The sequence below is a fragment of the Neophocaena asiaeorientalis genome, unplaced genomic scaffold, assembly GCF_003031525.2.
Source record: "Neophocaena asiaeorientalis asiaeorientalis breed wild unplaced genomic scaffold, Neophocaena_asiaeorientalis_V1.1 scaffold347, whole genome shotgun sequence".
NCBI lineage: Eukaryota > Metazoa > Chordata > Mammalia > Artiodactyla > Phocoenidae > Neophocaena > Neophocaena asiaeorientalis.
This window is the reverse complement of record NW_020171818.1, coordinates 1053553-1077317: the sequence shown is the minus strand read 5'-3', so window position 1 is coordinate 1077317 and position 23765 is coordinate 1053553. Positions and strand designations below refer to the sequence as shown.

Here is a 23765-nt window from a genome sequence, read left to right as displayed (position 1 = left end):
CTTTTCTTGCTACAGGTTAGAACTATTGACGTGCTCTTGATATTTTCAGTTCATTCTCTTTCTGACCACCACTTTCCCCTTTCATGCAATGCCCTTGAGACGCTAGTAGACTCTATTTGCTTGCTGAAATAAAGAAATGACCGAATGAGTGTGAAATGATTCGTGGAAGCCACACAGCAAGTTGGAAGGAGATTCTGAATTAGAACTTAGAATTTCCTTGTCCTCTCAGATCTGTAAACCTGGTCCACTGGGCTGAGTTTTTCTAAGACATTGAGGCCCACTGATGCATGCTGATCCACAGATGTAAAGTGAGGCTTCAAACTGGTAGTCAGCACTCTGTAGAGTGACTAGATATGAAATACTTTAATACAATAATTATCACCTGCTTGGGCAAAGTTATAACTTAACATTGTTTTACCATGGATTATTCTAATTTACAACACGTTATAATTTGGATAGAACAAGGCCAATATTCAACCTAATCTCATCTATGAAAAGATTTGCTTAACAAACAACAAATATAAAATATATTATAGGGACTATGTCTCATGTCATATATCATATGTCACATACTTAAGAATAAGACACAGGAGGGGCTTCCTTGGCAGTCCAGTGGTTAAGACTCCATGCTTCCACTGCAGGGGTTGCGGATTTGATCTCTGGTCAGGGGACTGAGATCCCCTATGCCGCGCGGCACAGCCAAAAAAAAAGACACAGGAAATAACAGAATCGATGATTAATGTATTGTGGGAAACTATGTTTTCAGGAAGCACCACTATACAATAATCATTGATCCTGTTATTTCTTGTGTCTTTTTCTTAACTATGTGACATATGTTATATGAATGAGACATAGTAGTCATCTCATAGAAGAGACATAGGTAGTCTGTGTAACCTACCATATTACATAGCAGCTGTTGCAACTGAAAAAGCACATGCCAGGAAAAGGGCACATGCCGAAGTCATTTTCACTGGATCTTGGAAGGAAGCAGATATCTTTATGTTTTGGTATTATGTAGAACCAGAATGTGCATAGCTAGAACCTGAGAACATGTTGAAGAATCTATGTAAAGGAGCAACGGCGGACTGAGAGACAGAGACTGCTCTGTAATCATGTAAAATGCTTCCTGATGCCAGGAAGATTTATTGGTAGAGGAGGGCATGGGATGTGGGACAGTGTGGGACACAGAAAAGAATCTATAGATGAGCAAGAACCAGGGACAATGGAAGGATCAGGAAGGACCAGAGCATAGATATTTCCCTTGGCCATACCTGTCTAAAATGAAAACCAGAGCCACATCCTATATTAGCTTATTGCATGCATACATTTGTCTGAGTTACCCGTTTACAGTTGTTTTGTAATGTTGGTGCATTTTATGCTTTCTGCTGATTTCATAAAATCAGATTAAAACCATCTCTTCTTGTATTAATAAAGATTGATATTAAGCATTTTAGTTGAAGATGACAGATTAAATGTATACATTAGCCTTCATTCCCTTCTAAACTGTTCTAAAGTATAAATAAAGGAATTGGGATGGGTGGGCATAAGCCATAATGAAAGAGAGAATAGGACAAGAGAAAACAAAGATGGAATTTGGGGTACTGGAAAGCACCCGGTCAAGTGATAGCTACTTGGGAAATCTGAGAATGCCAAATTTTATAGCAGTGTTTGGGAAGCTGAAAAGCAACCCGGTTTACACTGAAGAACCCCACCACTGAAGTGGTGACTGGAGGTTCTCTTTTTTTTTTGGAGATTCTTCTTGAAGTGAGGTTGAAGGTGGGCTACAATCAGCGGATTGGATAAAAGACTATTTAAAAAAGCAATTAGATCAATGCATGGATATATAAAATGTGATATATCCATACAATGGAATATTATTCATCAAAGAAAGAAATGAAGTTCTGATTCAGTACACAACATGGGTGAATTGTGAAACATTATGCTAAGTGTGAAAGAAGCCAGATACAAAGGACCACATACTGTATGACTCCATTTATATGAAATGCCGACAATAGGCGAATCTATAGAAATAGAAAGTAGATTGTTTGCCTAGAGCTAGTGGCAACTCAGTGAATATACTAAAAATCATTGAATTGTGCGCTTTAAATGGGTGAAATCATATGGTGTGTGAATTATATTTCAATAAAGCTGTTTTTTTAAAAAAAACAAAAAACAATTAGATGTCCATATTATCTCTCTCACCCAGGAATATGTTTTCTGGGCCAGAGAACACCAGACATAGTTCAGGATGGGGCTACCATATTAAAACTAGAGCTATTAGGTGAAATTTTACTCACTGAATGTTGGTACATGTATTACCTCTTCCCTTAATCAACTCCTGGGCTACTGGCAGCCAGGCTTAGGCCTTCCATCTAAGTAGAAAATTGGAAGTCTTCTCTGAAGAATCTGTCCAGCCCTTGAGAAAAGATCTAATGATACTGACATGGATGGGGCAGGGGGCGTCCTCTAATGAAGACTCTAGCCAGATCACTCTACAGTGACACTTGTAGCTAATAAGCCCCACTCATGTGTATGAAGATTTCAATCTGTTTCTTAGCATGCTTTTCTTAAATATAAGTGGACATCTAGAGGTCACCAGACATTTGAGGAAAGCTTTAAAATACGAAAGATAGAAAACAAACAGGAAAAGCAACTTGGATGAAACAGAGAGGATGAGAGGAAAAGAGTATTTCCAAAAAAAAGCTATAATTAATATGCTCAGAGTGATAAGGGAAGATATTAAACACATGAAATAAGAACAGTATACTATTTAAAAGTAAAGAAGAAAGAAAGATTCAGGCAAGTTTCCCAGAACATAAGGGTATGAATTTCAAAGAGGAAAGGCCCACTGAATATCTAACTCATTGAATGAAAATATCCTCACACCAAAGCCTGTCAACATGAAATTTCAGAAGATGGAAGACAAGGAAAATATTCTATAAGAGGAAAAAAACCAGATACTATATAAAGAATCAGGAATCAGAATAGCATCCCACTTCTCAACAGTCTCACTGGAAGCCAGAATACAAGGGAACAATGTCTTCAAAATTCCGAAAGAAAATAATCTAAAATCTAGACTTTTATACGTAGACAAAGTTTCAGGCAAGTGTGAAGGTAGGTTAAAAATATTTTCAGACATGTAAGCACTCCCAAATTGTTCTTCACTAAAAAGGGGAGTAAACCAAAAAGAGGAAGACATGGGATCTGTGAAACAGAAGATCCAACCTGGAGGGAGTTCAGGGAATTCTCAGGAAGATGGTAAAGGGAGATCCCAAGAGGACAGTTTAGAGAGTAACCAATCCAGATTGAAGGGGATCAGAAGTTTTCAGGAAAGACTTCTTCAAAAAGATGAAATTAATGGAGTACTTAATGTGAGTAACTCTATTGAGAAGATATTTGCACAACTGGGGAAGAATTTGGAGATGACTCAGTCATAAGTATACTAAAAAGTAAACACATTTGAAAAACAAACAGACTATGGAAAATAAAATGTTTGGGAAAGAAAAAGTCAACATAGTATACCACATTGCTTAGCTGTTAATCATTACGTATAGTCAAAATAGTATAAACACTGAATATCAAAATAAAAGTAGGTTTCAACTGTATTGTAGAATGGGAGTTGAGGAGAGAGTGGATACAGGGGGAGGACTGTGATGTTGAGAGAGCACTAAATCCTCACTTTCCAATGTGGGAAGTTAACAGATAATGTTGGAACTGAAAAATCAAAAAGTTGCAATATAAGCCTAGTTTTTAGAAATATGGAAATAATTGCCAGAAGAATCAGTTGAAAGGGTTGCCACTAAGGCATAGGAAACGAGGGTGGATTCAAGAAAATGCTGATTTTAATACTTATAGATTACTTGATTTTTTTTTCAAAATTATGTGCAAGCATCACTTGGATAAAAAGAAAAAAATTTTTAAATTAAAACTCAACAATAAGAACATGAACAACTGGATTAAAAAATGGGCCAATGACCTTAACAGGCACTTTACCAAAGAAGATATGCAGATGTCAGATAAGCACATGAAAAAATGCTCCACAACAAATGCAAATTTGATGTGAAGCATCAAATTTAAAACATCGATGTTTTAAATTTAAAACAAATGGGAAATACAAATTTAAAACATTGATGACATACCACTACACGTCTACTGAATGTCCAAGTCAGGAACACTGATAACACCAAATGCTGGTGAGGATGTGGAGCCACAGGAACTCTCATTCATTGCTGGTAAGAATATGGAGTGGTATGGCCACTTTGGAAGACTGTTTGACAATTTCTTACAAAACTAAACTTATTCTTACTAAAAAACCCAGCAATTGCATTCCTTGGTGTTGATAACTTACATGCACACAAAAACCTGCACACAGATGTTTATAGCAGCTTTATTCATAATTGCTAAAACTTGGTTACAACCAAGATGTCCTTCAGTAGGTGAATGGATACATAAACAGTGGTACATCCAGACAATGGAATACTATTCAGCACTGAAAAGAAATCCTGTATGATTTCAATTATATGACAGTTCTGGAAACGACAAAACTTTGGAGACAGGAAAAAGATCAGTGGTGGCCAGGGGTTGAGGGAAGGAAGGATGAATAGGCAGAACATAGAGGATTTTTAGTGCAGTGAACTATTTATTCTGTGTGATTTTATAACTGGTGGGTGCATGTCATTATACATTTATACATTTGTCAAAACCCAAAGAATGTACAACACCAAGAGTAAACCCTAATGTAATCTATGGACTTTGGGTGATTATGATGTGTCAGTTTAGGTTCATCAATTGTAACAAATGTTCCACTCTGGCAGGGGATGTTGATAATGGAGGGTGTGTGGGCACAGGGGGTTTATGGGAAATCTCTGCACCTTCTGTTCGATTTTGCTATGAACCTAAAACTGCTCTAAAAAATAAAGCCCACTGAAAAATAAAAAAATAAAAGAGAAAATAGAGATGGGTACAACCCCTGCCCTAAAGAAGTATAATTGCTAGCATGTATTACATTTGAAAAGAAGAAAAAAAAATCATAAGTACTTTTAAAACATTTTTTTAAAAAGTTGATTCTAGAACTTGGTGTACTGGATGTGGAAAGACCAAACAGGCAGAATGGTGTCTGAACACAGCCTGTTCCTGCCTAGGTGTACCATACAGGGTCCTCATAGAGCAGGGCCCTTAATCCCCACATCAAATGAGAGTAGGGACGGCTTTGAGAGCATTAAAACTACGCAGAATAAAATAAAACCTTTGTACCAGATAGGTCTTAAAAGAAGTTAAGTACAAACACATTGTTTTACAAATGAAAATACTGTAGCTCAGAGAAATTAAGTAAATTAAGGGTAGAGTAAAATTCGGTGGTGGAATGTGTTTTCAATGCATCACCTGACAGATACCCTAAGATGTATGGGATATTAGTGTCCCTGTTTTACAGATGAAGAAAATGAGAGGCTGAGTAATTTGATCAAGTTCCTACAGCAAGTTAAATGGCAGAAATCAAGTCTAATTCCAGAACATGTGGTCTAACCTCTACGCTAGACTCCCTTCTTCAGCACTTGTCTTCATAAAAATAAATCTACTTAGTGGTGGATTACTTGATCATTTGTTTTGCATTTTAATCATACTCAGGGAAGTTCATTCATTTCCTTGGTTCGTTTTCTATGTTTTCTTTCCAGGATAAATTATTCCAACTTTATATTGTTATAGAAGTACTGTCACCAAAGGAATTGTCCATTTTTTTCAGCCACAGAATTCTAAAAGCTTCAATGGTGGGAATTCCCTGGCAGTCCAGTGGATAGGACTCTGTGCTTCCACTGCAGGGGGCATGGGTTCAATCCCTGGTCAGGGAACTAAGATTCCACATTCTGCGTGCCGCATGGTGCAGCCAAAAACAAGAAAAATTAGGAAAGCTTCAATGGCAATAGCCACTCCAGTCACCCCTTTGTACATGTCCAAAAGGTTTAACCTTAAAAGGTTTATCTGAAAATATGATCTTGTTTTCATTCATTCATTTATTACTTCTTTCAACAAATATGCATTGAGTACTTTCTATGGGCTAGGCCTTGGGTATACAATGAGCATAATAGACATGGTCCTTACATTCATGGAGCTTACAGTCTAATGGGGAAAGATAGACATGAAATAGGCAAACAGCTCAATACTCAGAATTATGTATGTTAAGAATCTTAAACAACTTGTGGGGGGACTTCCCTGGTGTTACAGTGGTTAAGAATCCTCCTGCCAATGCAGGCAACACTGCTTTGACCCCTGGTCTGGGAAGATCCCACATGCTGCAGAGCAACTAAGCCCGCAAGCCACAACTACTGAGCCTGCATTCTAGAGCTGGTGAGCCACAGCTGCTGAGCCTGCGTGCTGCAAATACTGAAGCCTGCGCGCCTAGAGCCTGTGCTCCGCGACAAGAGAAGCCACTGCAATGAGAAGTCCATGCACCACAGCAAAGAGTAGCCCCCACTCGCCACAACTAGAGAAAGCCCGCACGCAGCAACGAAGACCCAACACAGCCAAAATTAAATAAATAAATAAAAATTTATTAAAAAAAACCCAACAACTTGTGGGACCAAAGTGTGGTAGTGGAGGAGGAGAGGGGTAGGAGATAAGGTTGGAGAATTAAAATGAAATCTGATCATGTAGGCCCTGTAGGCCATGTAAGGTTGTTTCATTTTCTATTAAATCCTGTGGAAAACCAGTACAGGCTTTAAGGCATTTTAAGTGATCTCTCTGCCCATTCTGGGGAGCACAGGAGGAAAGGGCAAGAGAAGAAGATGGGACAGTGCTTAGGAGTTCAGCTGCAGTAGTCCATTTGCGATGGTGAGAGCTTGGCGATGGAGAGATACAGACAGATTTGAGAAATATTTCGAAAGTGGTTTCAGTAGTATTTGGTAATGGGTTGGCTGTTATGAGCAAAGGGGAGGGAGCTTGCAGAGATGACTCCTAGGTTTGTGGTTTTAGCAGATGAACAGCTGGTAGTTTCATTTATTTAGACAAGGGACATGGGAAGAGGAGGGTCAATAATTCAGTTTTGGGATAAGTTGAGTTGGAGTCGCCTCCGAGATATCTGAGTAGGCAGTTGGATATCAAGCCTGGAGCTCAGAAAAAAGGTCTGAGCTGGAGATAAAAATATGGGAGTTAACAGCATTTTGGTGATTTTTAAAGGTATGGGACTGGATGAGATCCCCCAGGGGGAAAATGTAGAGAGAAATGAGCAACAAGCTCCAATAGGAGTGCTGAGTGTCTCTAATAATATAGGCATAGGAAGAGCTGGCAGTGAGACTTACATTAGCCCAAGCTTAGGAGAGAGGAGGGGACAGCACGGCCGCCAGAAAAGCCGAGGAGAGAGTGTTTCAATAATGGTACAAGCAACTATGCTGAAGGCTGCTGAGAGGTCAAGTTGAGGTCTGGAAAGTATCTACTGGATTTGGCATTATCACAGGACTGTGCAGAAGCTGAGTCCTATCCACGCAGAAAACCTATTATGGGCATCTCCTTCTAATTCTGTGTTTAGCGATGACACACTGATAGTTTGAAATCAGCCACGGGGAGAGTATTGACAACATGGAAGTTGACAAACAGTACATTTTTTTTTTTCCTGGAAAGCTAGTTGTTAAACATGTACCAGCATGATACTGGCAATGCGACGCCATTTATAGTAAAATGAAGGGGAAAACAGGCTTCTCTGCTCTCTCTGGTCCCACCAGAAAGTTTTCAGAACATTTTTCATGGAAATGAATTCTCTTCAAAGAAACAAGCTGAATGTCCGAACTTCCTTTGAAGTGGGCTTTTACCTTTGCCACAGGACTTTCTAAAGTCTCAGCCTTTTAGTCACTAACCTTCACAAATATGACGCAGACTAACAGGAAAAAAAATTCGGTGTGGTCATATGAAGAATTTCTTCCAACTCTGAGATGCTATTATCCTGAGTTGGCTGCAAGAAATTCCAGGAAGCACATAGCAGTAAACCACATTTCATTTACTCCTGGGTTTATTTACTTGGTAAAAATAATCATTAGAAGATTCCAGAATTCAGGGGTGAAGAGATGACATTTCCTCCATCTTTCTTTTTCATTAAAAAAAATTGCTTGTTATTCTATGAAAATGTAGATAAGAAAATTAACTGGAAGTTGGAAAGTGTGGTATTTTCAGTATCATGACAACTGAGTTAGATCATTAGATAACCAAGTTAACCGTTAGATAATCAGGTGTTAAGATAAAAGCATTTAAAGAACCATGCTTTTGACATTGTTTTAGTTATGACATGTCGCCACAGGCTAAATACTGTCCTCATCTAAGAGGGAACTAAAGATTGAACTGAATGCGTTACAGAGTCTTTAGTTCACTGAAGAAGTCAGCACGCAAACCTAGTCCAAGTAGCTCTGAAAGTTTGTTCTTTGACACGTCTTTACTCCAAACACATAGCAATGATAAATGAAATTTATCAAGTTTAAAAACTAAATAAACACTTCTGCGGCCCAGAATTGGGACAGAAATACAAAGCTCATGCTGAGCAGAAGCCACAAACCTACTGGGCTCTAGGTCTGGAACCAGGCAATGTTAGCTGGAGTTTGGCTCCTCCGGGGTAAATTAAAATAAAAAAGTTCCATGCCGAGATGGGAGACTGAAGCCAGGTTCACCGCTTGAAGCCAGAGGCAGAGGCAGCCTCCTCCTATTCATGAGAGGAGGTTGAAAAAGATGTTATTCCTGCCTGGGGCTACAGCTTTTAGCAAACTGTGGACTTAGAGGCAAGAGAGGACACAGATATAACCTTGTGACCAGGAAAGGGAGCAGTCCATTGCCTGGTTTGGTGCCTGGATCTGTGCTGTCCTCAGTCACCGTGGGCTGGATCTCTGAAGCTCTGTTAGTAGATCTGGGTCTGAACTGGGGTCCACAGAGCCAAATGCAGAATGAGGGCAATCACAAAACCACTAGACAGGAAGGAGAAAGCACACTGGGGGTTGAGGGAAGAAGAGAAAGAGAGACAGAGGGAATGCGAGCCTCGTCTCAAAATGAGCTCTTCAATCAAAACCCAATGCTAAGAAAGATAGCCAACAAAACAAAAGTACATGAATTTATTACTGTTGAAACAAATGTCATGGAACCAGCTGAGAAAAGATTTAAATATGTTTAGAATGCTCAAAGAGATATGTGAAGAAATAACTCTTAAAAAAAAAAAAAGAGCAAGACATTGTGAGGAAAATACCAGCATAAATGAAATCAGAATAGATGGATACTAAAAAGAACAACTAGAAATCTTGGAAGTGAAAAATAGCATCATCAAAATAAAAATTCAACAGATGAGATAAGCTCTAGGCTGGAAATAGTTAAAGAGAATATGAATGAATTGAAGATGATGCTGAGGATTTCACCCAGGAAACAGGACAGAAAGACAAGAGACAAAAAAAATGTGAGAGAGCAGTTAAGAGACAGAGGGGACCAATTGATTGGCTTCAACATAACGTCTACAAGGAGTTCTAGAAAATGAGGATGAAAGGAATGGTGAGGAACCACTATCTGAAGAGGTAATAGCTAAGAATTTTCCACAGTTAAAGAAAGATCTGTGATCTCAGATTGACGAGCCATATAAAGTGCCAAGCAGGATAAACATAAATCCACACGTCTTAGTGAAGCTGTGTAACATCAAAGATAAATATAGAACTTAAAAGCTGTTAGAGAGAAAAGACATATCACCTTAATAGAAATGAGAATTTGATTGATAGCTGACTTTTCATGTGTAGAAACCGATGCCAGAAGACAATGAAATAATATCTTTATAGTCCTGAGGGAAAATAGCTGAGAATATAAAAAGCTTATATCTCTTTAAACTATTATTTAACAGTGAGGGTCAAAGACATTTTCAAAAAGACAGTGATTTAAATATTTTCACTGAGAGACCCTCATGAAAATAAGTAGCAAGAATGTGTTTCAGCAGGGACTTCCCTGGTGGTCCAATGGCTAAGACTCCGTGCTCCCAGTGAAGGGGACCCGGGTTCGATCCCTGGTCAGGGAAGCAGATTCCACATGCCGCAATTAAGAAGTTGGCGTGCCGCAACTAAGTTGACGTGCTGCGGCTAAGATCCCCCACATGGCACGAAGATCCCTTGTGCGGGCAACTAAGACCCGATGCAGCCAAATAAATAATAAATATTAAGAAAAGAATGCATTTCAGCAAAAACAAAAGAGAACAGAGATTGATAATGATAAACAGAGAAATTGATAAATTAGATTAGTAAATTTAATTTAATTTTCTTACAAAACTCACCATTTTTTGCCTTTATTTAAAGGATGAACTCTAGACAAAACTCTGAACAAAAGTGAAAAAACCAGAGGGGGTAAAGAATGGGAAAAGAGGATGAGAATGACTCAAGGGGAAGTTAATATATGCTAAGATCAGTTTCATGTCAGGGAAAAGGATAAAAATACTCAATAACTTTAGATGTTCTCAGAAAATGGAATAGTTCAGTATGTATGTTAGTTTGAGGATGCCTACTAGAATAAATAAAATACCATGTCTTGCTCCTAAGCCAGCAGAAGAGGAAAAAGGGAATGCAGAAAATATTTTCTATGCAAGAGAAGGCAGGAAAAGTGGGGAAAGAACAGCAAAAGATGGTAAAAATACAACGAAAAGAGAGTTAAAAATAAGTTCAAATATTATCGTTAACCTCAGCAAACATAAATGTGTTAAAAATTGTTTTAAAACAAAGATATTATCAGAATGCATAGAATACCAAAATCAGTTATGTACTACACACAACAGACATATCTAAAACAGAACCATTTGGAAAAATAAAAAAAAAATAAGAATAGAAAATGATTTGAAGTAAAAAAATATTAACAAAAAGAAAGTTGGTATAGAAATCTTAATACCAGATGCAATAGAATTTAAAAACACAAAATTAATAAGGATAAAGAGGTACACTACATGATAACATGATATATGGGATATGTAACAGTCACAAACCTGTAGGTACCTCAAAATACATAAAGAAAAACTGCCCATATTATAGAGAAATTTACCAGTCCAGTATCATGGTAAAGAATTTTAACACACCTTTGATAGACCAAACAGAACTTTTAAAATTAGCAACTCCTCAGAATATTTGAACACCAAATTTAAAAGTTTGAGCTAATACGTAAATCTAATGCATGTAATACTCTGAACCAAGCAAATAAAAAATATATACAGTATATTCTTTTTCAGTATCTAAGGAACTTTTACAAAAGAAATGTATCACCTACTAGGTTAAAAATGAGTCTCAGCAAATTAAAAAACAATCAATAGCAAACATAGTCTGACTATAATTCAAGTAAATTGGAAATCAACACTAAAAATATTTAAATTTCTGCATACTTCAAAACTTAAAAATTTACAACCAAATAACTCAAGGTTAAAAAGGAAATCATGGGCTTCCCTGGTGGTGCAGTGGTTGAGAGTCCGCCTGCTGATGCAGGGGACGTGGGTTCGTGCCCTGGTCTGGGAGGATCCCGTGTGCCGTGGAATGGCTGGGCCCGTGAGCCATGGCTGCTGAGCCTGTGCGTCCAGAGCCTGTGCTCTGCAATGGGAGAGGCCACAGCAGTGAGAGACCCGTGTACCGCAAAAAAAAAAAAAAAAAAAAAAAAAAAGGAAATCACAATGAAAATTACAAAAATCTAGAGATAAAGGTATATCCTTTTTTTTTAATTAAGAAAAAGATTGAAAATAAACAAGGTAAGCATTCAAAATAGAAACTGGAAAAACGATAGAGTAATAAACTTAGAGTAGAGAAGGAAGGTATATTAGTTTCCTAGGGCTGCCATAGCAAAGTACCACAGACTGGGTGGATTAAAACAACAGAAATTTATTGGCTCACAGTTCTGGAGGCCAGAAGTCTGAAATCAAGATGTAGGCAGGGCCGTGCTCCCTCTGAAGGGGAGGAATCATCCAGGCCTCTCTCCTAGCTTTTGGCACCTCAGGTGTTCTTTGGCTTATAGATGCGTCACTCTAATCCTATCTTCACATGGCATTCCTTCTGTGCATCTTCACATCGTCTTCCCTTTGCACCTGTGTCTGTGGCCAAATTCTCCTCCTCTTATAAGGACACCAGTCATGTTGAATTAGGGACCCATTCTACTGCAGTATGACCTTGTGACAATTTAACTAATTCCATGTGCAATGGCCCTACTTCTAAATAAGGTCACATGGTGAGGTACCAGGGGTTAGGACTTCAACATCTTTTGGAGGAAGGGGGACACAATTTGATCCATAACAGAAAACATGAATAAAAATAAGAGCAGAAAGGCTGAATAGAAAGCAAAGTCATAACAGAGTAAATAAATACAACAAAAAGTTAGTTCTTAGAAAAAAAATCTAGTAGGGATACACAGTCTTTAACGAGACTGATCAAGGAAAACAAGGCACAAATAAGCAATACTAGGAATCATAAAGAGGGTACAACCATGCATGCAGAACAGAATCACAAAATCACAAATCACTGCACTATAAAACACAGAATAATATGAATAACTTTAGGCCAACCAATTTGAAATCTTAGAAGACATGGGTAATTTTCTTTAAAATATATGTTAGTAATTCATTGCAGAAGTTGAAGGACCCATTTGACATGTGAGTTCTTATAGCAGTCTTTCACTTAAAATTGATCCTGACTAAACGTTAACTCTACCTTCTGGAGTTCATGTTTTAGAAAAAGAAAATAAAGCAAAAGGAAAAAAGAACATGCAATTGAATTTGTCAAACAAAAGCTAATCCCATTCTCTTAATTATGGTACCTAACAATTAACCTTATCTGGTTAATTTCATACAGTAATGACAGTCATCTATAGCAATAGAAAAAGTGACATCAGTCTGGATTTAAGGGCTCTTGAACAAATATAAGCATGGATTTCAGCCATATACATACAAAATTCACATTTAATTAATTAAAAAAATTTTTAAAAATATTTATTTATCTATTTTTTGGCTGCATCGGGTCTTAGCTGCGGCACACGGGATCTTTCGTTGCGGCATGTGGGCTCTTCACTGCAGTTGGGCTCTTCGTTGTAGTGCGTGGGCTTCTCTCTAGTTGTAGTGCACAGACTCATTAGTTGTGGCGCATGGGCTCAGTAGTTGCGGCGTGCGGGCTTAGTTGCCCCGCGGCATGTGGGATCTTAGTTCCCTGACCAGGGATCAAACTGGTGTCCCCTGCATTGCAAGATGGATTCTTAACCACTGGACCACCAGGGAAGTCCACACATTTATTTTTAAAGCAAATTCTATAAATCTTGGAGAGAGTAGCATTTCAATCTATTTTTAAAACTTGGATGGGTAGATGATTACATAATATCTCTATTTATAATAGCTATGTCTCTTCCCTGGGCTTATATTGGATCTTATTTTCAGGTTTTTAGGTGAAGAGTAAGGGACTGAGAAATGTGCCCTTAGCCAGTAGGGAGCTGTGGGGTTAGAAAAACAATTTCCAGGAACTTTTAATTTTAACCACTAAATAAATATTTCAGTATATTTGTACACACAGAGCATATATTTTTACCTACTCTAATCTTTCTGTGTGGATATAAAAATAAATGCACAAGAAAATGATAATGGAACTACTGACAGATGCTTTGGTACAGCTGCAAAATGAAAATACTTCTCTCTATATATTCATAATCACTCTAGAGATAGAGATCTATAAACCTGCTGAGCTGGTATTTCACTTATGCACTATTTTCTGTCTGCTTCTTAACAAGGGACTCCACATTCCACATATGACCCACATTTTATTTTAACTACCATGTTCTTGGCTTTGCTCTTTTCATGTCAGCTTTATCCTTTAACAGCCTGTTCAGTAGTGATTTCTCAGCTTCAGACTCTGACTTACTTTTCTTCCCCCTCAGAAATGTCCTGTAATTTTATTTCTTGCTTCCCAAAGTGTGGCTCTCACTCATATTTTCCATGAATAAAACCTTTTCCCAGAGGGGACCAATTTAATGGAGTCATCCTCTAGCTCCACTTAAAAACCAAATTTAAATACAAATACTATTGCTTCCATTTGTTTGGCTTTACTTCTCATATTTAATGTGAACTATTAAGACATAACCAAATGAAACCACAAGAAACTCTGAATAGGCAAAGCAATCCTGGGAAAGAACAAGGCTGGAGGCATCACATGTCTTAATTTCAAACTATACTACAAAGCTCTAGTAATCAAAACAGTATGGTACTGGCATAAAAATAGATACATAGACCAATGGAACAGAATTGAGATCCCAGAAATAAATCCTTCACATATGGTCAACTAATATTTGAAAAAGGAGCCAAGAATACTCAGAGGGGAAAGAATGGTGTCTTCCATAAATGACATTGGGAAACGGGATAACCACATGGAAAAGAATGAAATTGGACCCCTATCTTAAACCACTCACAAAAATTAACTCAAAATGGATTAAAGACTTAAACACGAGACCCAAAACTGTAAAATTCTGATAAGGAAACATAGGGGAAAATCTCCTTCACATTGGTCTTGGAAATGATTTTTTGAATATGACACCAAAAGCACAAGCAACAAAAGCAAAAATTAATAAGTGGGACTACATCAAACTAAAAAGCTTCTGCAGGGCTTCCCTCGTGGCGCAGTGGTTGAGAGTCCGCCTGCTGATGCAGGGGACACGAGTTCGTGCCCCGGTCCGGGAAGATCCCACATGCCGCAGAGAGGCTAGGCCCGTGAGCCATGGCCGCTGAGCCTGCATGTCCGGAGCCTGTGCTCCGCAACGGGAGAGGCCACAACAGTGAGAGGCCCGCGTACCGCAAAAAAAATAAATTAATTTTAAAAAATTAAAAATAAAAATAAAAAACTTCTACAAAGCAAAAGAAACAAGCAAAATAATGAAAAGGCAACCTATGGAATGGGAGAAGATTGTTGCAAATCATATATTTGATAAGTGGTTAATACCGATATATGTAAAGAACTCATACAACTCAATAGCAAAAGTGTCAAACAGTCACATTAAAAAATGGGCAGAGATACCAAATAGACATTTCCCCAAAGAAGACATATAAGTGGCCAACAGGTACATGAAAAGGTATTCAACATCACAGTTGTCGATGCAAATCAAAACCACGAGATATTGTCTTACATCTATTAAAATGGCTATCATCAAAACAACAAGAGACCCACATATTGGCGAGGCTGTGGAGAAAAGGGAACACTGTCGGTGGGAATATAAATTTATATAGTCACTACAGAAAACAGTATGGAGGTTCTTCAAAAATTACAAATAGAACTACCATATGATCCAGCAATCCCACTTCTGGATATATATACACAGGAAATGAAAACAGGATCTTGAAGAGATATCTGAACTCCCATGCTTATTGCATCATTATTCAGAATAGGCAAGATATGGAAACAACCTAAGTGTCCATGAACAGTTGAATGGATAAAGAAGATGTGAGATATATATATATATGTATATATATATATATTATTCCAATGGAATGTTGTCCAGCCAGGAGAAAGAAGGAAATCCTGCCATTTGCAACAACATGGATGGACCTTGAGGGCATTATGCTAAGTGAAATAAGTTAGACAGAGAAAGACAAACACTGTATCTCACTTATGTGTGGAATCTAAAACAGCTGAACTCACGGAAGCAGAGAATAGAACGGTGTTTACCAGGGGCTAGGGAGTGGGGGAAATGGGGAAATGTTTGTCAAAAGGGACAAACTTTCAGTTATAAGATGAATGAGTTCTGGGGATCTAATGTACAGATGGTGATTCTGGATAATAATAATGTATAATATACCAGAAAGTTGCTAAGAGAGTAGATCTTAAATGTTCTCACCACAAAAATGAAGTGGTAATTATGCGATGTGATGGAGGTGTTAGCTAATGCTGTAATGGCAATCATTTTGCAATATATAAGTGTATCAAATCACCATATTGGACACCTTACAAATGTACACGATGTTGTATGTCAATAAGGTAGAGTGGGGGAGGCATTACCAAAATCTAGCTTTTGTTTTTGTGATGGTGGCTTTTTATTCTTGCAAACAAACATTTTTGAGTTGTGTTAGAGTTACATAATGCCCAGGAACAAGTTTTAAGATAGGCGTATAGTGACAGCACCTCAGCATTAATTAGACTATTAGATTTCTTGTACATACAACCATCTGTCCCTGTGCCTTTGCTTGCATTGGACACGCCATCTGGAAATTTGGTTTCTCCTTTGCTACCCTTACTCAACCGATAAAGAAACCAAGGCCTGGAGCCTGACTTACCCAAGGCCACATAGTTAGGGCATAGCTGAACCTAAAGATCATCTCTGGCCTCTTGGTTCCCAGGGATTATTTTCTACCACACCCACTGCCTTTTCAAGGTTCTGCTCAAATAATGCCTTATTTCAGAAGCCTTGTTGAAATCTTCAAATAGAAGTAATCTGCCCCTTCTTTGAACTCCTACATTTTTAATTTTATTCCCCTAAGGATACTTATCACTTTAATTTTTCTGTGACAGCTGTTTGTGCTCACATCTTTTTTCCCCCAGGTATTCAGCTCTTTGAGGACTGGAATCTGCTTGATTCACTTTTATGTCTATCACATTCCCCAGCCTTGTATTAATAGCTGCTCAACGTCTATTTGTTTAAAATAATTAAACCTCTTTTGGATTTTGGAAACCTTGTGTCCACAGAAAGCATAAAGAAAGCAGCTGCAGCAATATGCCAGTGGCTGGGGGAATCCTTTCAAGCTTCCTTCACACTTTGATGGTTCTAGACCTGCATTGTCCAAGAGAACTTTCTGTAATGATGAGAACGTTTGATATTTGTTCTCTCCAATATGGTACTACTAGCCACATATAGCCATTGAGCATTTGAATGTGGCTAGTGAGATTGAAGAAACGAAATGTTAATTTTACTTGATTTTAATTTATATTTAAATAGCTACATGTGTCTAGTGGCTACCGTACTGGGCAACACAGTTCTAGACTATCTTGGCACCCCATTTTGATAAATCTACACGTGTTGTCTCTTTGAACTTTGTCTGCTTAGTGAGAAATGGTATTGTTGTTCTCTAGGCTCCGAGCTCCGAGATTCTACACACTTGACCTTCCTCCTTCCCCACTTTCCTCCCCAGGAGAAAGATGAGATTCATAAAGCTTTTCTTAAGCACTCCGATCTTCACTAACCTCCCTTGCCTCAGATTATGACTACATCTCTAAGGTACTGATATAACACTTAAATGGTATATGTCATTTGTTGCTGTTTTGAATTTTAGTTTTTCCTAAATAAATTATAAACTACTTGAGGGCAAAGACCATGCATTCCACATCTTCTGGATCCTCCCTGGTGCCTTTTATGGTTCCAGTTATACCGTAAATGTTCTATAAATATTGATCAGTTGCTTGATTGAAGGTAGTGAAAGGGAATCTGGTATGAGCAAGAAAGGACAGTACCTGAGACATAGGGAAGAGGGCATGTCGCTATCGTAAGATTTACTTAGCACCCTAAAGACTAAAGATTTTTAGAATTATTTCTCTTATTCCTATAACTGTTTTAGCAAATGCCCATTAGTCTTATTTTCCAGTCATCTAAGGAGCTCAACTCAGAAAAACCAAAAAAATTTAAAAAAATTTTTTTCTGAGTACCCATGTGGCAAAAGCTATGCTATCCATTTTGAATGTATTCCTTCCTAATAGGGTCTTCTATCAAAGGAACTTTCTAACTACATTTATGAGCTTCATTGTAGAGCATTTACTGGAAAATTGAGAGGTTGCTAGATGTCCAAAACAGCACATCTGGTGGAACTAAAATTAGAATTTGGCTGTATATTTGTTCAAAACCTCCCCTAGAAGGTAAGCTCTTGAATGTGTACAAGGCTGTGCTTCTTTGGTGGATGAGGAAATCAAGGCCGAGGCGTTAGTTTTGGTTCACCTTTCCCTCTTCCTTAAGCACCTAAATTATACGTTGGCAAGATTGGGCTCCTACAGGAATCCGGATAGTGGCAAAATTCCTGTTGGCCACACCCTGTGTGAGACCACAGTGAGTCTTAAAGGGGCTTTGGCAAGAAGATGGAGGAAATTAATGATAGCTGCAAAGTGAGAAGGCCCAACCCTGGAATTCTCTCTCCTGTAGAGCCACACTGCCTGCCTGCCTGTGCTCCAACCACTAGCTCCCAGTACCTAAAATATGAGAAGAAAATAAGGAGCCAGCAGGGAGTTGTCCTTGCGGGACAAGAATTTCAGCTGGTAACTGTTAATCACATTTTTCCAGCTATTCTGACATGTGTTATATAAGGGAACCAATTCCAAGACAAAACAGAAAACAAAATGCTCTGACTACAGAAGTGCAAATGTAGAGTACATTGGAGCCGACTTTTCCTTTTAACTTCTTATTTACATAGGATGGATTTGTTTAAGCAAATTTTTTTTTACTTCCATGAACTTACAAATCAAGTATTTTCTTCCCGTTGCTATCTATTGTTCATTTTTATTTCTGTTAATTTCCATACGTTTAAAATATGTTTTCAATTTGCTGAAAATATTTATGAATCATATGCACACATGCATATGTACAATAAATCATTTTTATAGGATCAATCAAATCTGGCATCTTTTGTAGCTCACAGTAGTTCAAGAGTTCGAGGCCCCAGCCCTGTTTTGAGCTGCAACTTGATGCTCACAAAATAGGTGGGTCAAAGGTAAAAGTTCTGTTTAAAGTCCTTTGGCCGATACATCTAGATTTAGTTGTAAGTAACACGGAGGAAATAACTTCTGTCTCATTCACATTCATGTCACAACTAATGAAGAAAATACATAAAGAAGAGTTTTAAAAAAAAAAAGAAAAAGAAAAAGAAAATACAGTTGGTAGTCTGTACCCACACTGCCCAGTGTCAAAATAACCAAGGTCACATTGATCTGGTGATTGTTGATGGTGTGCTTTTGATGTAAAGATTCCACCAGAATGCTGATGAATCCTAAATTATACTTCCATTTCTGACTACTCTCCTTAGCTCCAAGGTCAAACATACCATTTCTACTGAGTGTCAAATAGTCTTCTCAAACATAGCACGTCTGAAAAACAACTCTTGACTCCACATTCCTGAAACTTTGCTTTTCCCCCAGTCATCCCCATTTCAGTTAACAGCATCATTATTCACCTGGCTGGTCATTCTGTAAGTTTTGACATATGTATATAATCCTGTAAACACTACCACAGTTAAGATATAGAATAGTTCCAATGAAGAACATTTGGGTTGTTTCCCGTTTATGATTATAAATAGAGCTGCTATAAACATTCATATATGTGCTTTTGAACGAACATACATTTTCATGTCTTTCTGGGTAAATATCCAGGAGTAGCATTGCTAAGCTGTATGGTAAGTATATATTTAACTTTGGAAGAGACTGCCAAACTATCTTCCAGAGTGGTTGTACCATTTTACACTCCCACCAGTGATGTATGAGAGATTTAGTTTCTCCCTGAGCTCACCAGCATTTGTATTGACATTATTTTTTATTTTAACTGGTCTCGTAGCTGTGCAGTGATATCTATTGTGGGTTTTTTTTCCATCTTAATATTATGTAATTTTATGGAAAAAACAGGTTTTATTACATTCCTTTTTTAAAATGGGGGGAAAACTGTACAAGTAAGCATGATCAAACCTCTGTTAGAGCTGGTTAATGCTGATCTTATTGCCTCGCAGTCTCTCTAGTAGTGTCCAAGAAATTATGTTTAAGGTCCATCTGAAGAAAAAAAGCACTGGAGAGGCAAGAAAGGACTTGGGTCAAAAGCTTCAGAGGGTTGTAGGGAGATGGAACTTGCTTCTTAAAAAAATTATGTTGAGCTCTGGAGCGCCTCCATTACTTAACACACCTTCCAAACCATTCATTGGGATAGTTTTACCCATGTTTAAAGTCTCATATTATATGCAGTTTGGGGGCTTTTATAAATTCAGAAATAAAGTAATATAAAGAGTAGAATATTGAAGGCTTCAGAATAGGGCTATAAGAGACTCAATACTGCTAAATAAGTTCCCAAACAAAAATGTTCAGTCACCCCCACCCCCAAACCTATGTGTAATAGGAGAAAATGCACAGGAAGAAGCAGAGGAAAAGCATGTAGACTGGAATAGATCATACACTGAACAGTCTAGAACCAAAGAAAAAAAGCAAACAACATACGTATACACAAAAGCCTAAGAAGCAGCTATTCTCCTCATGTCTCTAGGTGAGTACCTCTACCCAGTAGATTATAGTCATGAAAACAACTCAATTGTTTTTTTTTTTTTAGGTAAAAAACTGTTTCCCATCATGCTCCATTTTCTAGAATCTACCCTTTTTGATTGGTTGGTATAAACAAAATGCAAAGTACATAAACATGCAAGCGTGCATGCATGTGCACATACACGCACACGCACGCACACACAGACACTGTCCTAAAATGTGAAAAATGCAGATATATAACGCTGGTATTAGAAATCACTTCAACTTTATACTTAGGAATTTATAGACCCTTCATTTGCCTCCCCAAAAATATTTTTCCTTGTCCTTATTCTTTAAATGCCCAACCACCAAAAGAAAAAGGAAAAAAATAAAAGGCTTTAAATGCACACGTTTCAAGTCAGTGTCTTGTTAACAAAAAAGGTAGCATTTTCTTCACTTTGGCCATTGTTAAGGATGCAGGCATAGATCAGGGAATGTTAATACTCACATGTATTAAAAAAAAAAAGCAACATTAACCGAGCATATATCTTTCAAAAAAGGCTAAAATACTAACACATACAAGTCAATGCACATATTTTTAACTAGTGCAGTTTTATCTACAATGGAGTAAATGTTATTTTGTGTGCCAGGCATTGCAATACTGTTCATTTCCCTTTTATCATGCAAACATGCCAATTTTATCATTAAAAGAACCTTTATTGGGTCACATTCACGTTGCCCTCCCACCCAAATTAAGGGGGGAAAAGTCAATAAAAGAGCCCCTCAAGATTTCATAATTATGAACATAAAGCTCCTAGATAATAGTGTATAGGCTGAATTTTCAGATTTATATAGAAAAAATTATAATTTACATAGATGTCTTCCTCACCGATTACAACACAATGTGAAGTTACACAACTCTGAAATTTGTACCAACTGTACAAAAACCATGAAAAAAATTATGTTCTTCATGTCCTGAGAGCCTACACATTTCTGAGTAATTTAAAAGGGTAACTATGAGAGCCTGACATTTTTCTGTATCTCACCTCTTCTGCCTCTCTATCTGCAGGATTTGTAAATCAAAGTCAGTAACATCTTTGTAGCAAACATCTCATCTATCTCCCCCTTCTTCTCTCCTAACTAATCCTACTCAATTTTCTCTCATCTTCCTGAGCATTCTCCATGAACAGCATTGCAAGTTGGTTTAAAAAAGAAAAGAAAGAAAGAAAAAGAAAAAAAGGAAAAAGGAAAAAGTTTTACAAGGGCTTTGCTGGTTAATTATTTACTGGTGGAATCACTCCACCAGGGGTCTGATTTCGTTGGCTAGCAGTTGGTTTCCGTTGAATAGGCCCCCTGCGAGCTTGGTGAGCAGCTCTCGTTCCGTGGTTTCAGGATCGCTGTCAACAGAGCTGGAACTTGCGCTCACGTTGTCGACAGAAGTATTGGCTGGGAGATCCAACTCCGGCTCACTAGTCTCACTGGCCGTGGACACCACAGAGAGCAGGGACATACGCTGGGTGAGCCGGCCAGAGGGCAGAAGGGAGGCGGCATAGTCCGCTATGATACAAGCTACATCTAGGTTACACGCCTTATCAAAGGCAATGAAACCTACATTTGCATTGGCCTCGCAGACACAGAAGGAGCTGCCATCTTTCATCAACAGGTCAATGCTACACACATCCGATCCCAGGATGTTAGACACCTGCATAGCTAGCTGCTTCCCTTGTTCACTCAATGAGCACATTATCCCGACACCACCTAGTGAGCAGTTTCTTTGCATCCTCCCATCTGTTGAACAGTGTAACATTGTGCCAACCGCACGACATCCCACGACAATGACACATACATCCCTTCCATGAGACTCTTTAACATACTTCTGAAATAGGTATGGAGCTTCATGGCGAATAAGATGGCTTAGATTAGCCAAAGAAAAGTGCTTTGCCTCTATGACCCCGTGTATTCTTCACCACCTTTAGGAACTCCAGTACTTCTGCTTCATCAATCATTTTAGCAAAATTTTCATGACCACCGTAAGAGAAAGTATCTGGCAGAGGAACACCGTGACCTGCCAACTCTTGAAACATCCAGAACTTATTAACACAGTTCAGGATGGCTTGAGGTCAGTTCATCAACCTGCTTCCCACCTTCTCTAGATGGCGCAAAACAGTGACGTCACTATCACTTTGCACCCAAGGGGTTGGTACTGTCACTACCACCACCTGAGGATAGGCAGTAATTAGTTCTCCATCGATACAAAGACCCAGGTTTCCTTGCTCGATTGTTAGCACCACCTCATCTATCACCACGGCCCTAAAGTCCAGTTCCTCCTCACAACATTTGGCCTTTAATGCTCGTAAGATCTCTTTTGGGGGATACTCTTCACTGATTCGACGATCTGTCAAAAACCACAACTTGGCAGCCACAGAGCTACACATCTTGATCTGCCTGTTTTCCTCTTCTGGGATTACTTCCTCCTGAATATAGACCCTTTCTAGCGAATCGAACTTGTATCCCCTTGCCGGCCTCCCAGCAAAGCCAATTTACTGACACCGGGATGTGGTGAGGGAAAGTACAGCATTTACTGCAGGGCACCAAGGATGGAGAACAGGCAGCTCATCCTCAAAAGACCCAAACTCTGTATTGTGGTTTTAATTTGCATTTCCCTTATAGCTAAAGATATTAAACATCTTTTCATGTGCTTACTTGCCATCTGTATACCCTCTTTACTGAAGAGTCCAAATCTTTTGCTTTTTTTTTTTTTTTGTCTGCGCCATGCACGACTTGCAGGATCTTAATTCCCTCACCAGGGATTGAACTCAGGCCCTTGGCAGTGAAAGTGCAGAGTACAGTCCACCGGACTGCCAAGGAATTCCCTTGTTATTTTCTAATTAGATTGTTTTCTAACTGTTGAGTTCAGAAAGTTTTTAAAAATAGTCTGAATAGCAGTACTTTGTTGGAGTTTTTAGGGTTAGGATTTTTTAGGTTAGTTTTAGGTTCACAGCAAAATTGAGCAGAAAGTACAGAGATTTCCCATATACTCCTAGCCCCTCCACATGCACAGCCTATCCTATTATCAACATCCTCCACCAGAGTGGAACATTTGTTACAATTGATGAACCTACTCTGACACATCATAATCATCCAAAGTCCATAGTTTACATTAGGGTACACTCAGTGTTTTACATTCTATGGGTTTGGACAAATGTGTAATGACATGTATCCATCTTTATAGTATCATATAGAATAGTGCTAAAAATAGTGCTCTGCCTAGTCATTCCTCTCCCCTAACCCTGGGCCACCACTGATCTTTTTACTGTCTCCATTTGCCTTTTCTAGAATTGTCATGTAGTTGGAATCATACAAGATATATCCTTTTCTAATTGGCTTCTTTTACTTTGTAATACACATTTAAGATTCTCTCATGTCTATTCATGGCTTGATAGCTCATTTCTTTTTAGTGCTGAGTAATAATGCATTGAATGAATTTACCACTGTTTATGCATTTGTTCACTGAAGGACATCTTGGTTGCTTCCAAACTTTGATAATTTGAATACAACTACTATAAACATCCATGTGCAGGTTTT

At 38.3% G+C, this 23765-nt stretch overlaps 1 pseudogene; it reads right to left on the bottom strand.

Moving 5' to 3' along the window:
• Positions 1-21474: 21474 nt before the first annotated feature.
• On the bottom strand, positions 21475-22615 carry LOC112395786 (beta-citrylglutamate synthase B pseudogene; annotated as a pseudogene).
• Between the last annotated feature and the right edge of the window lie 1150 nt (positions 22616-23765).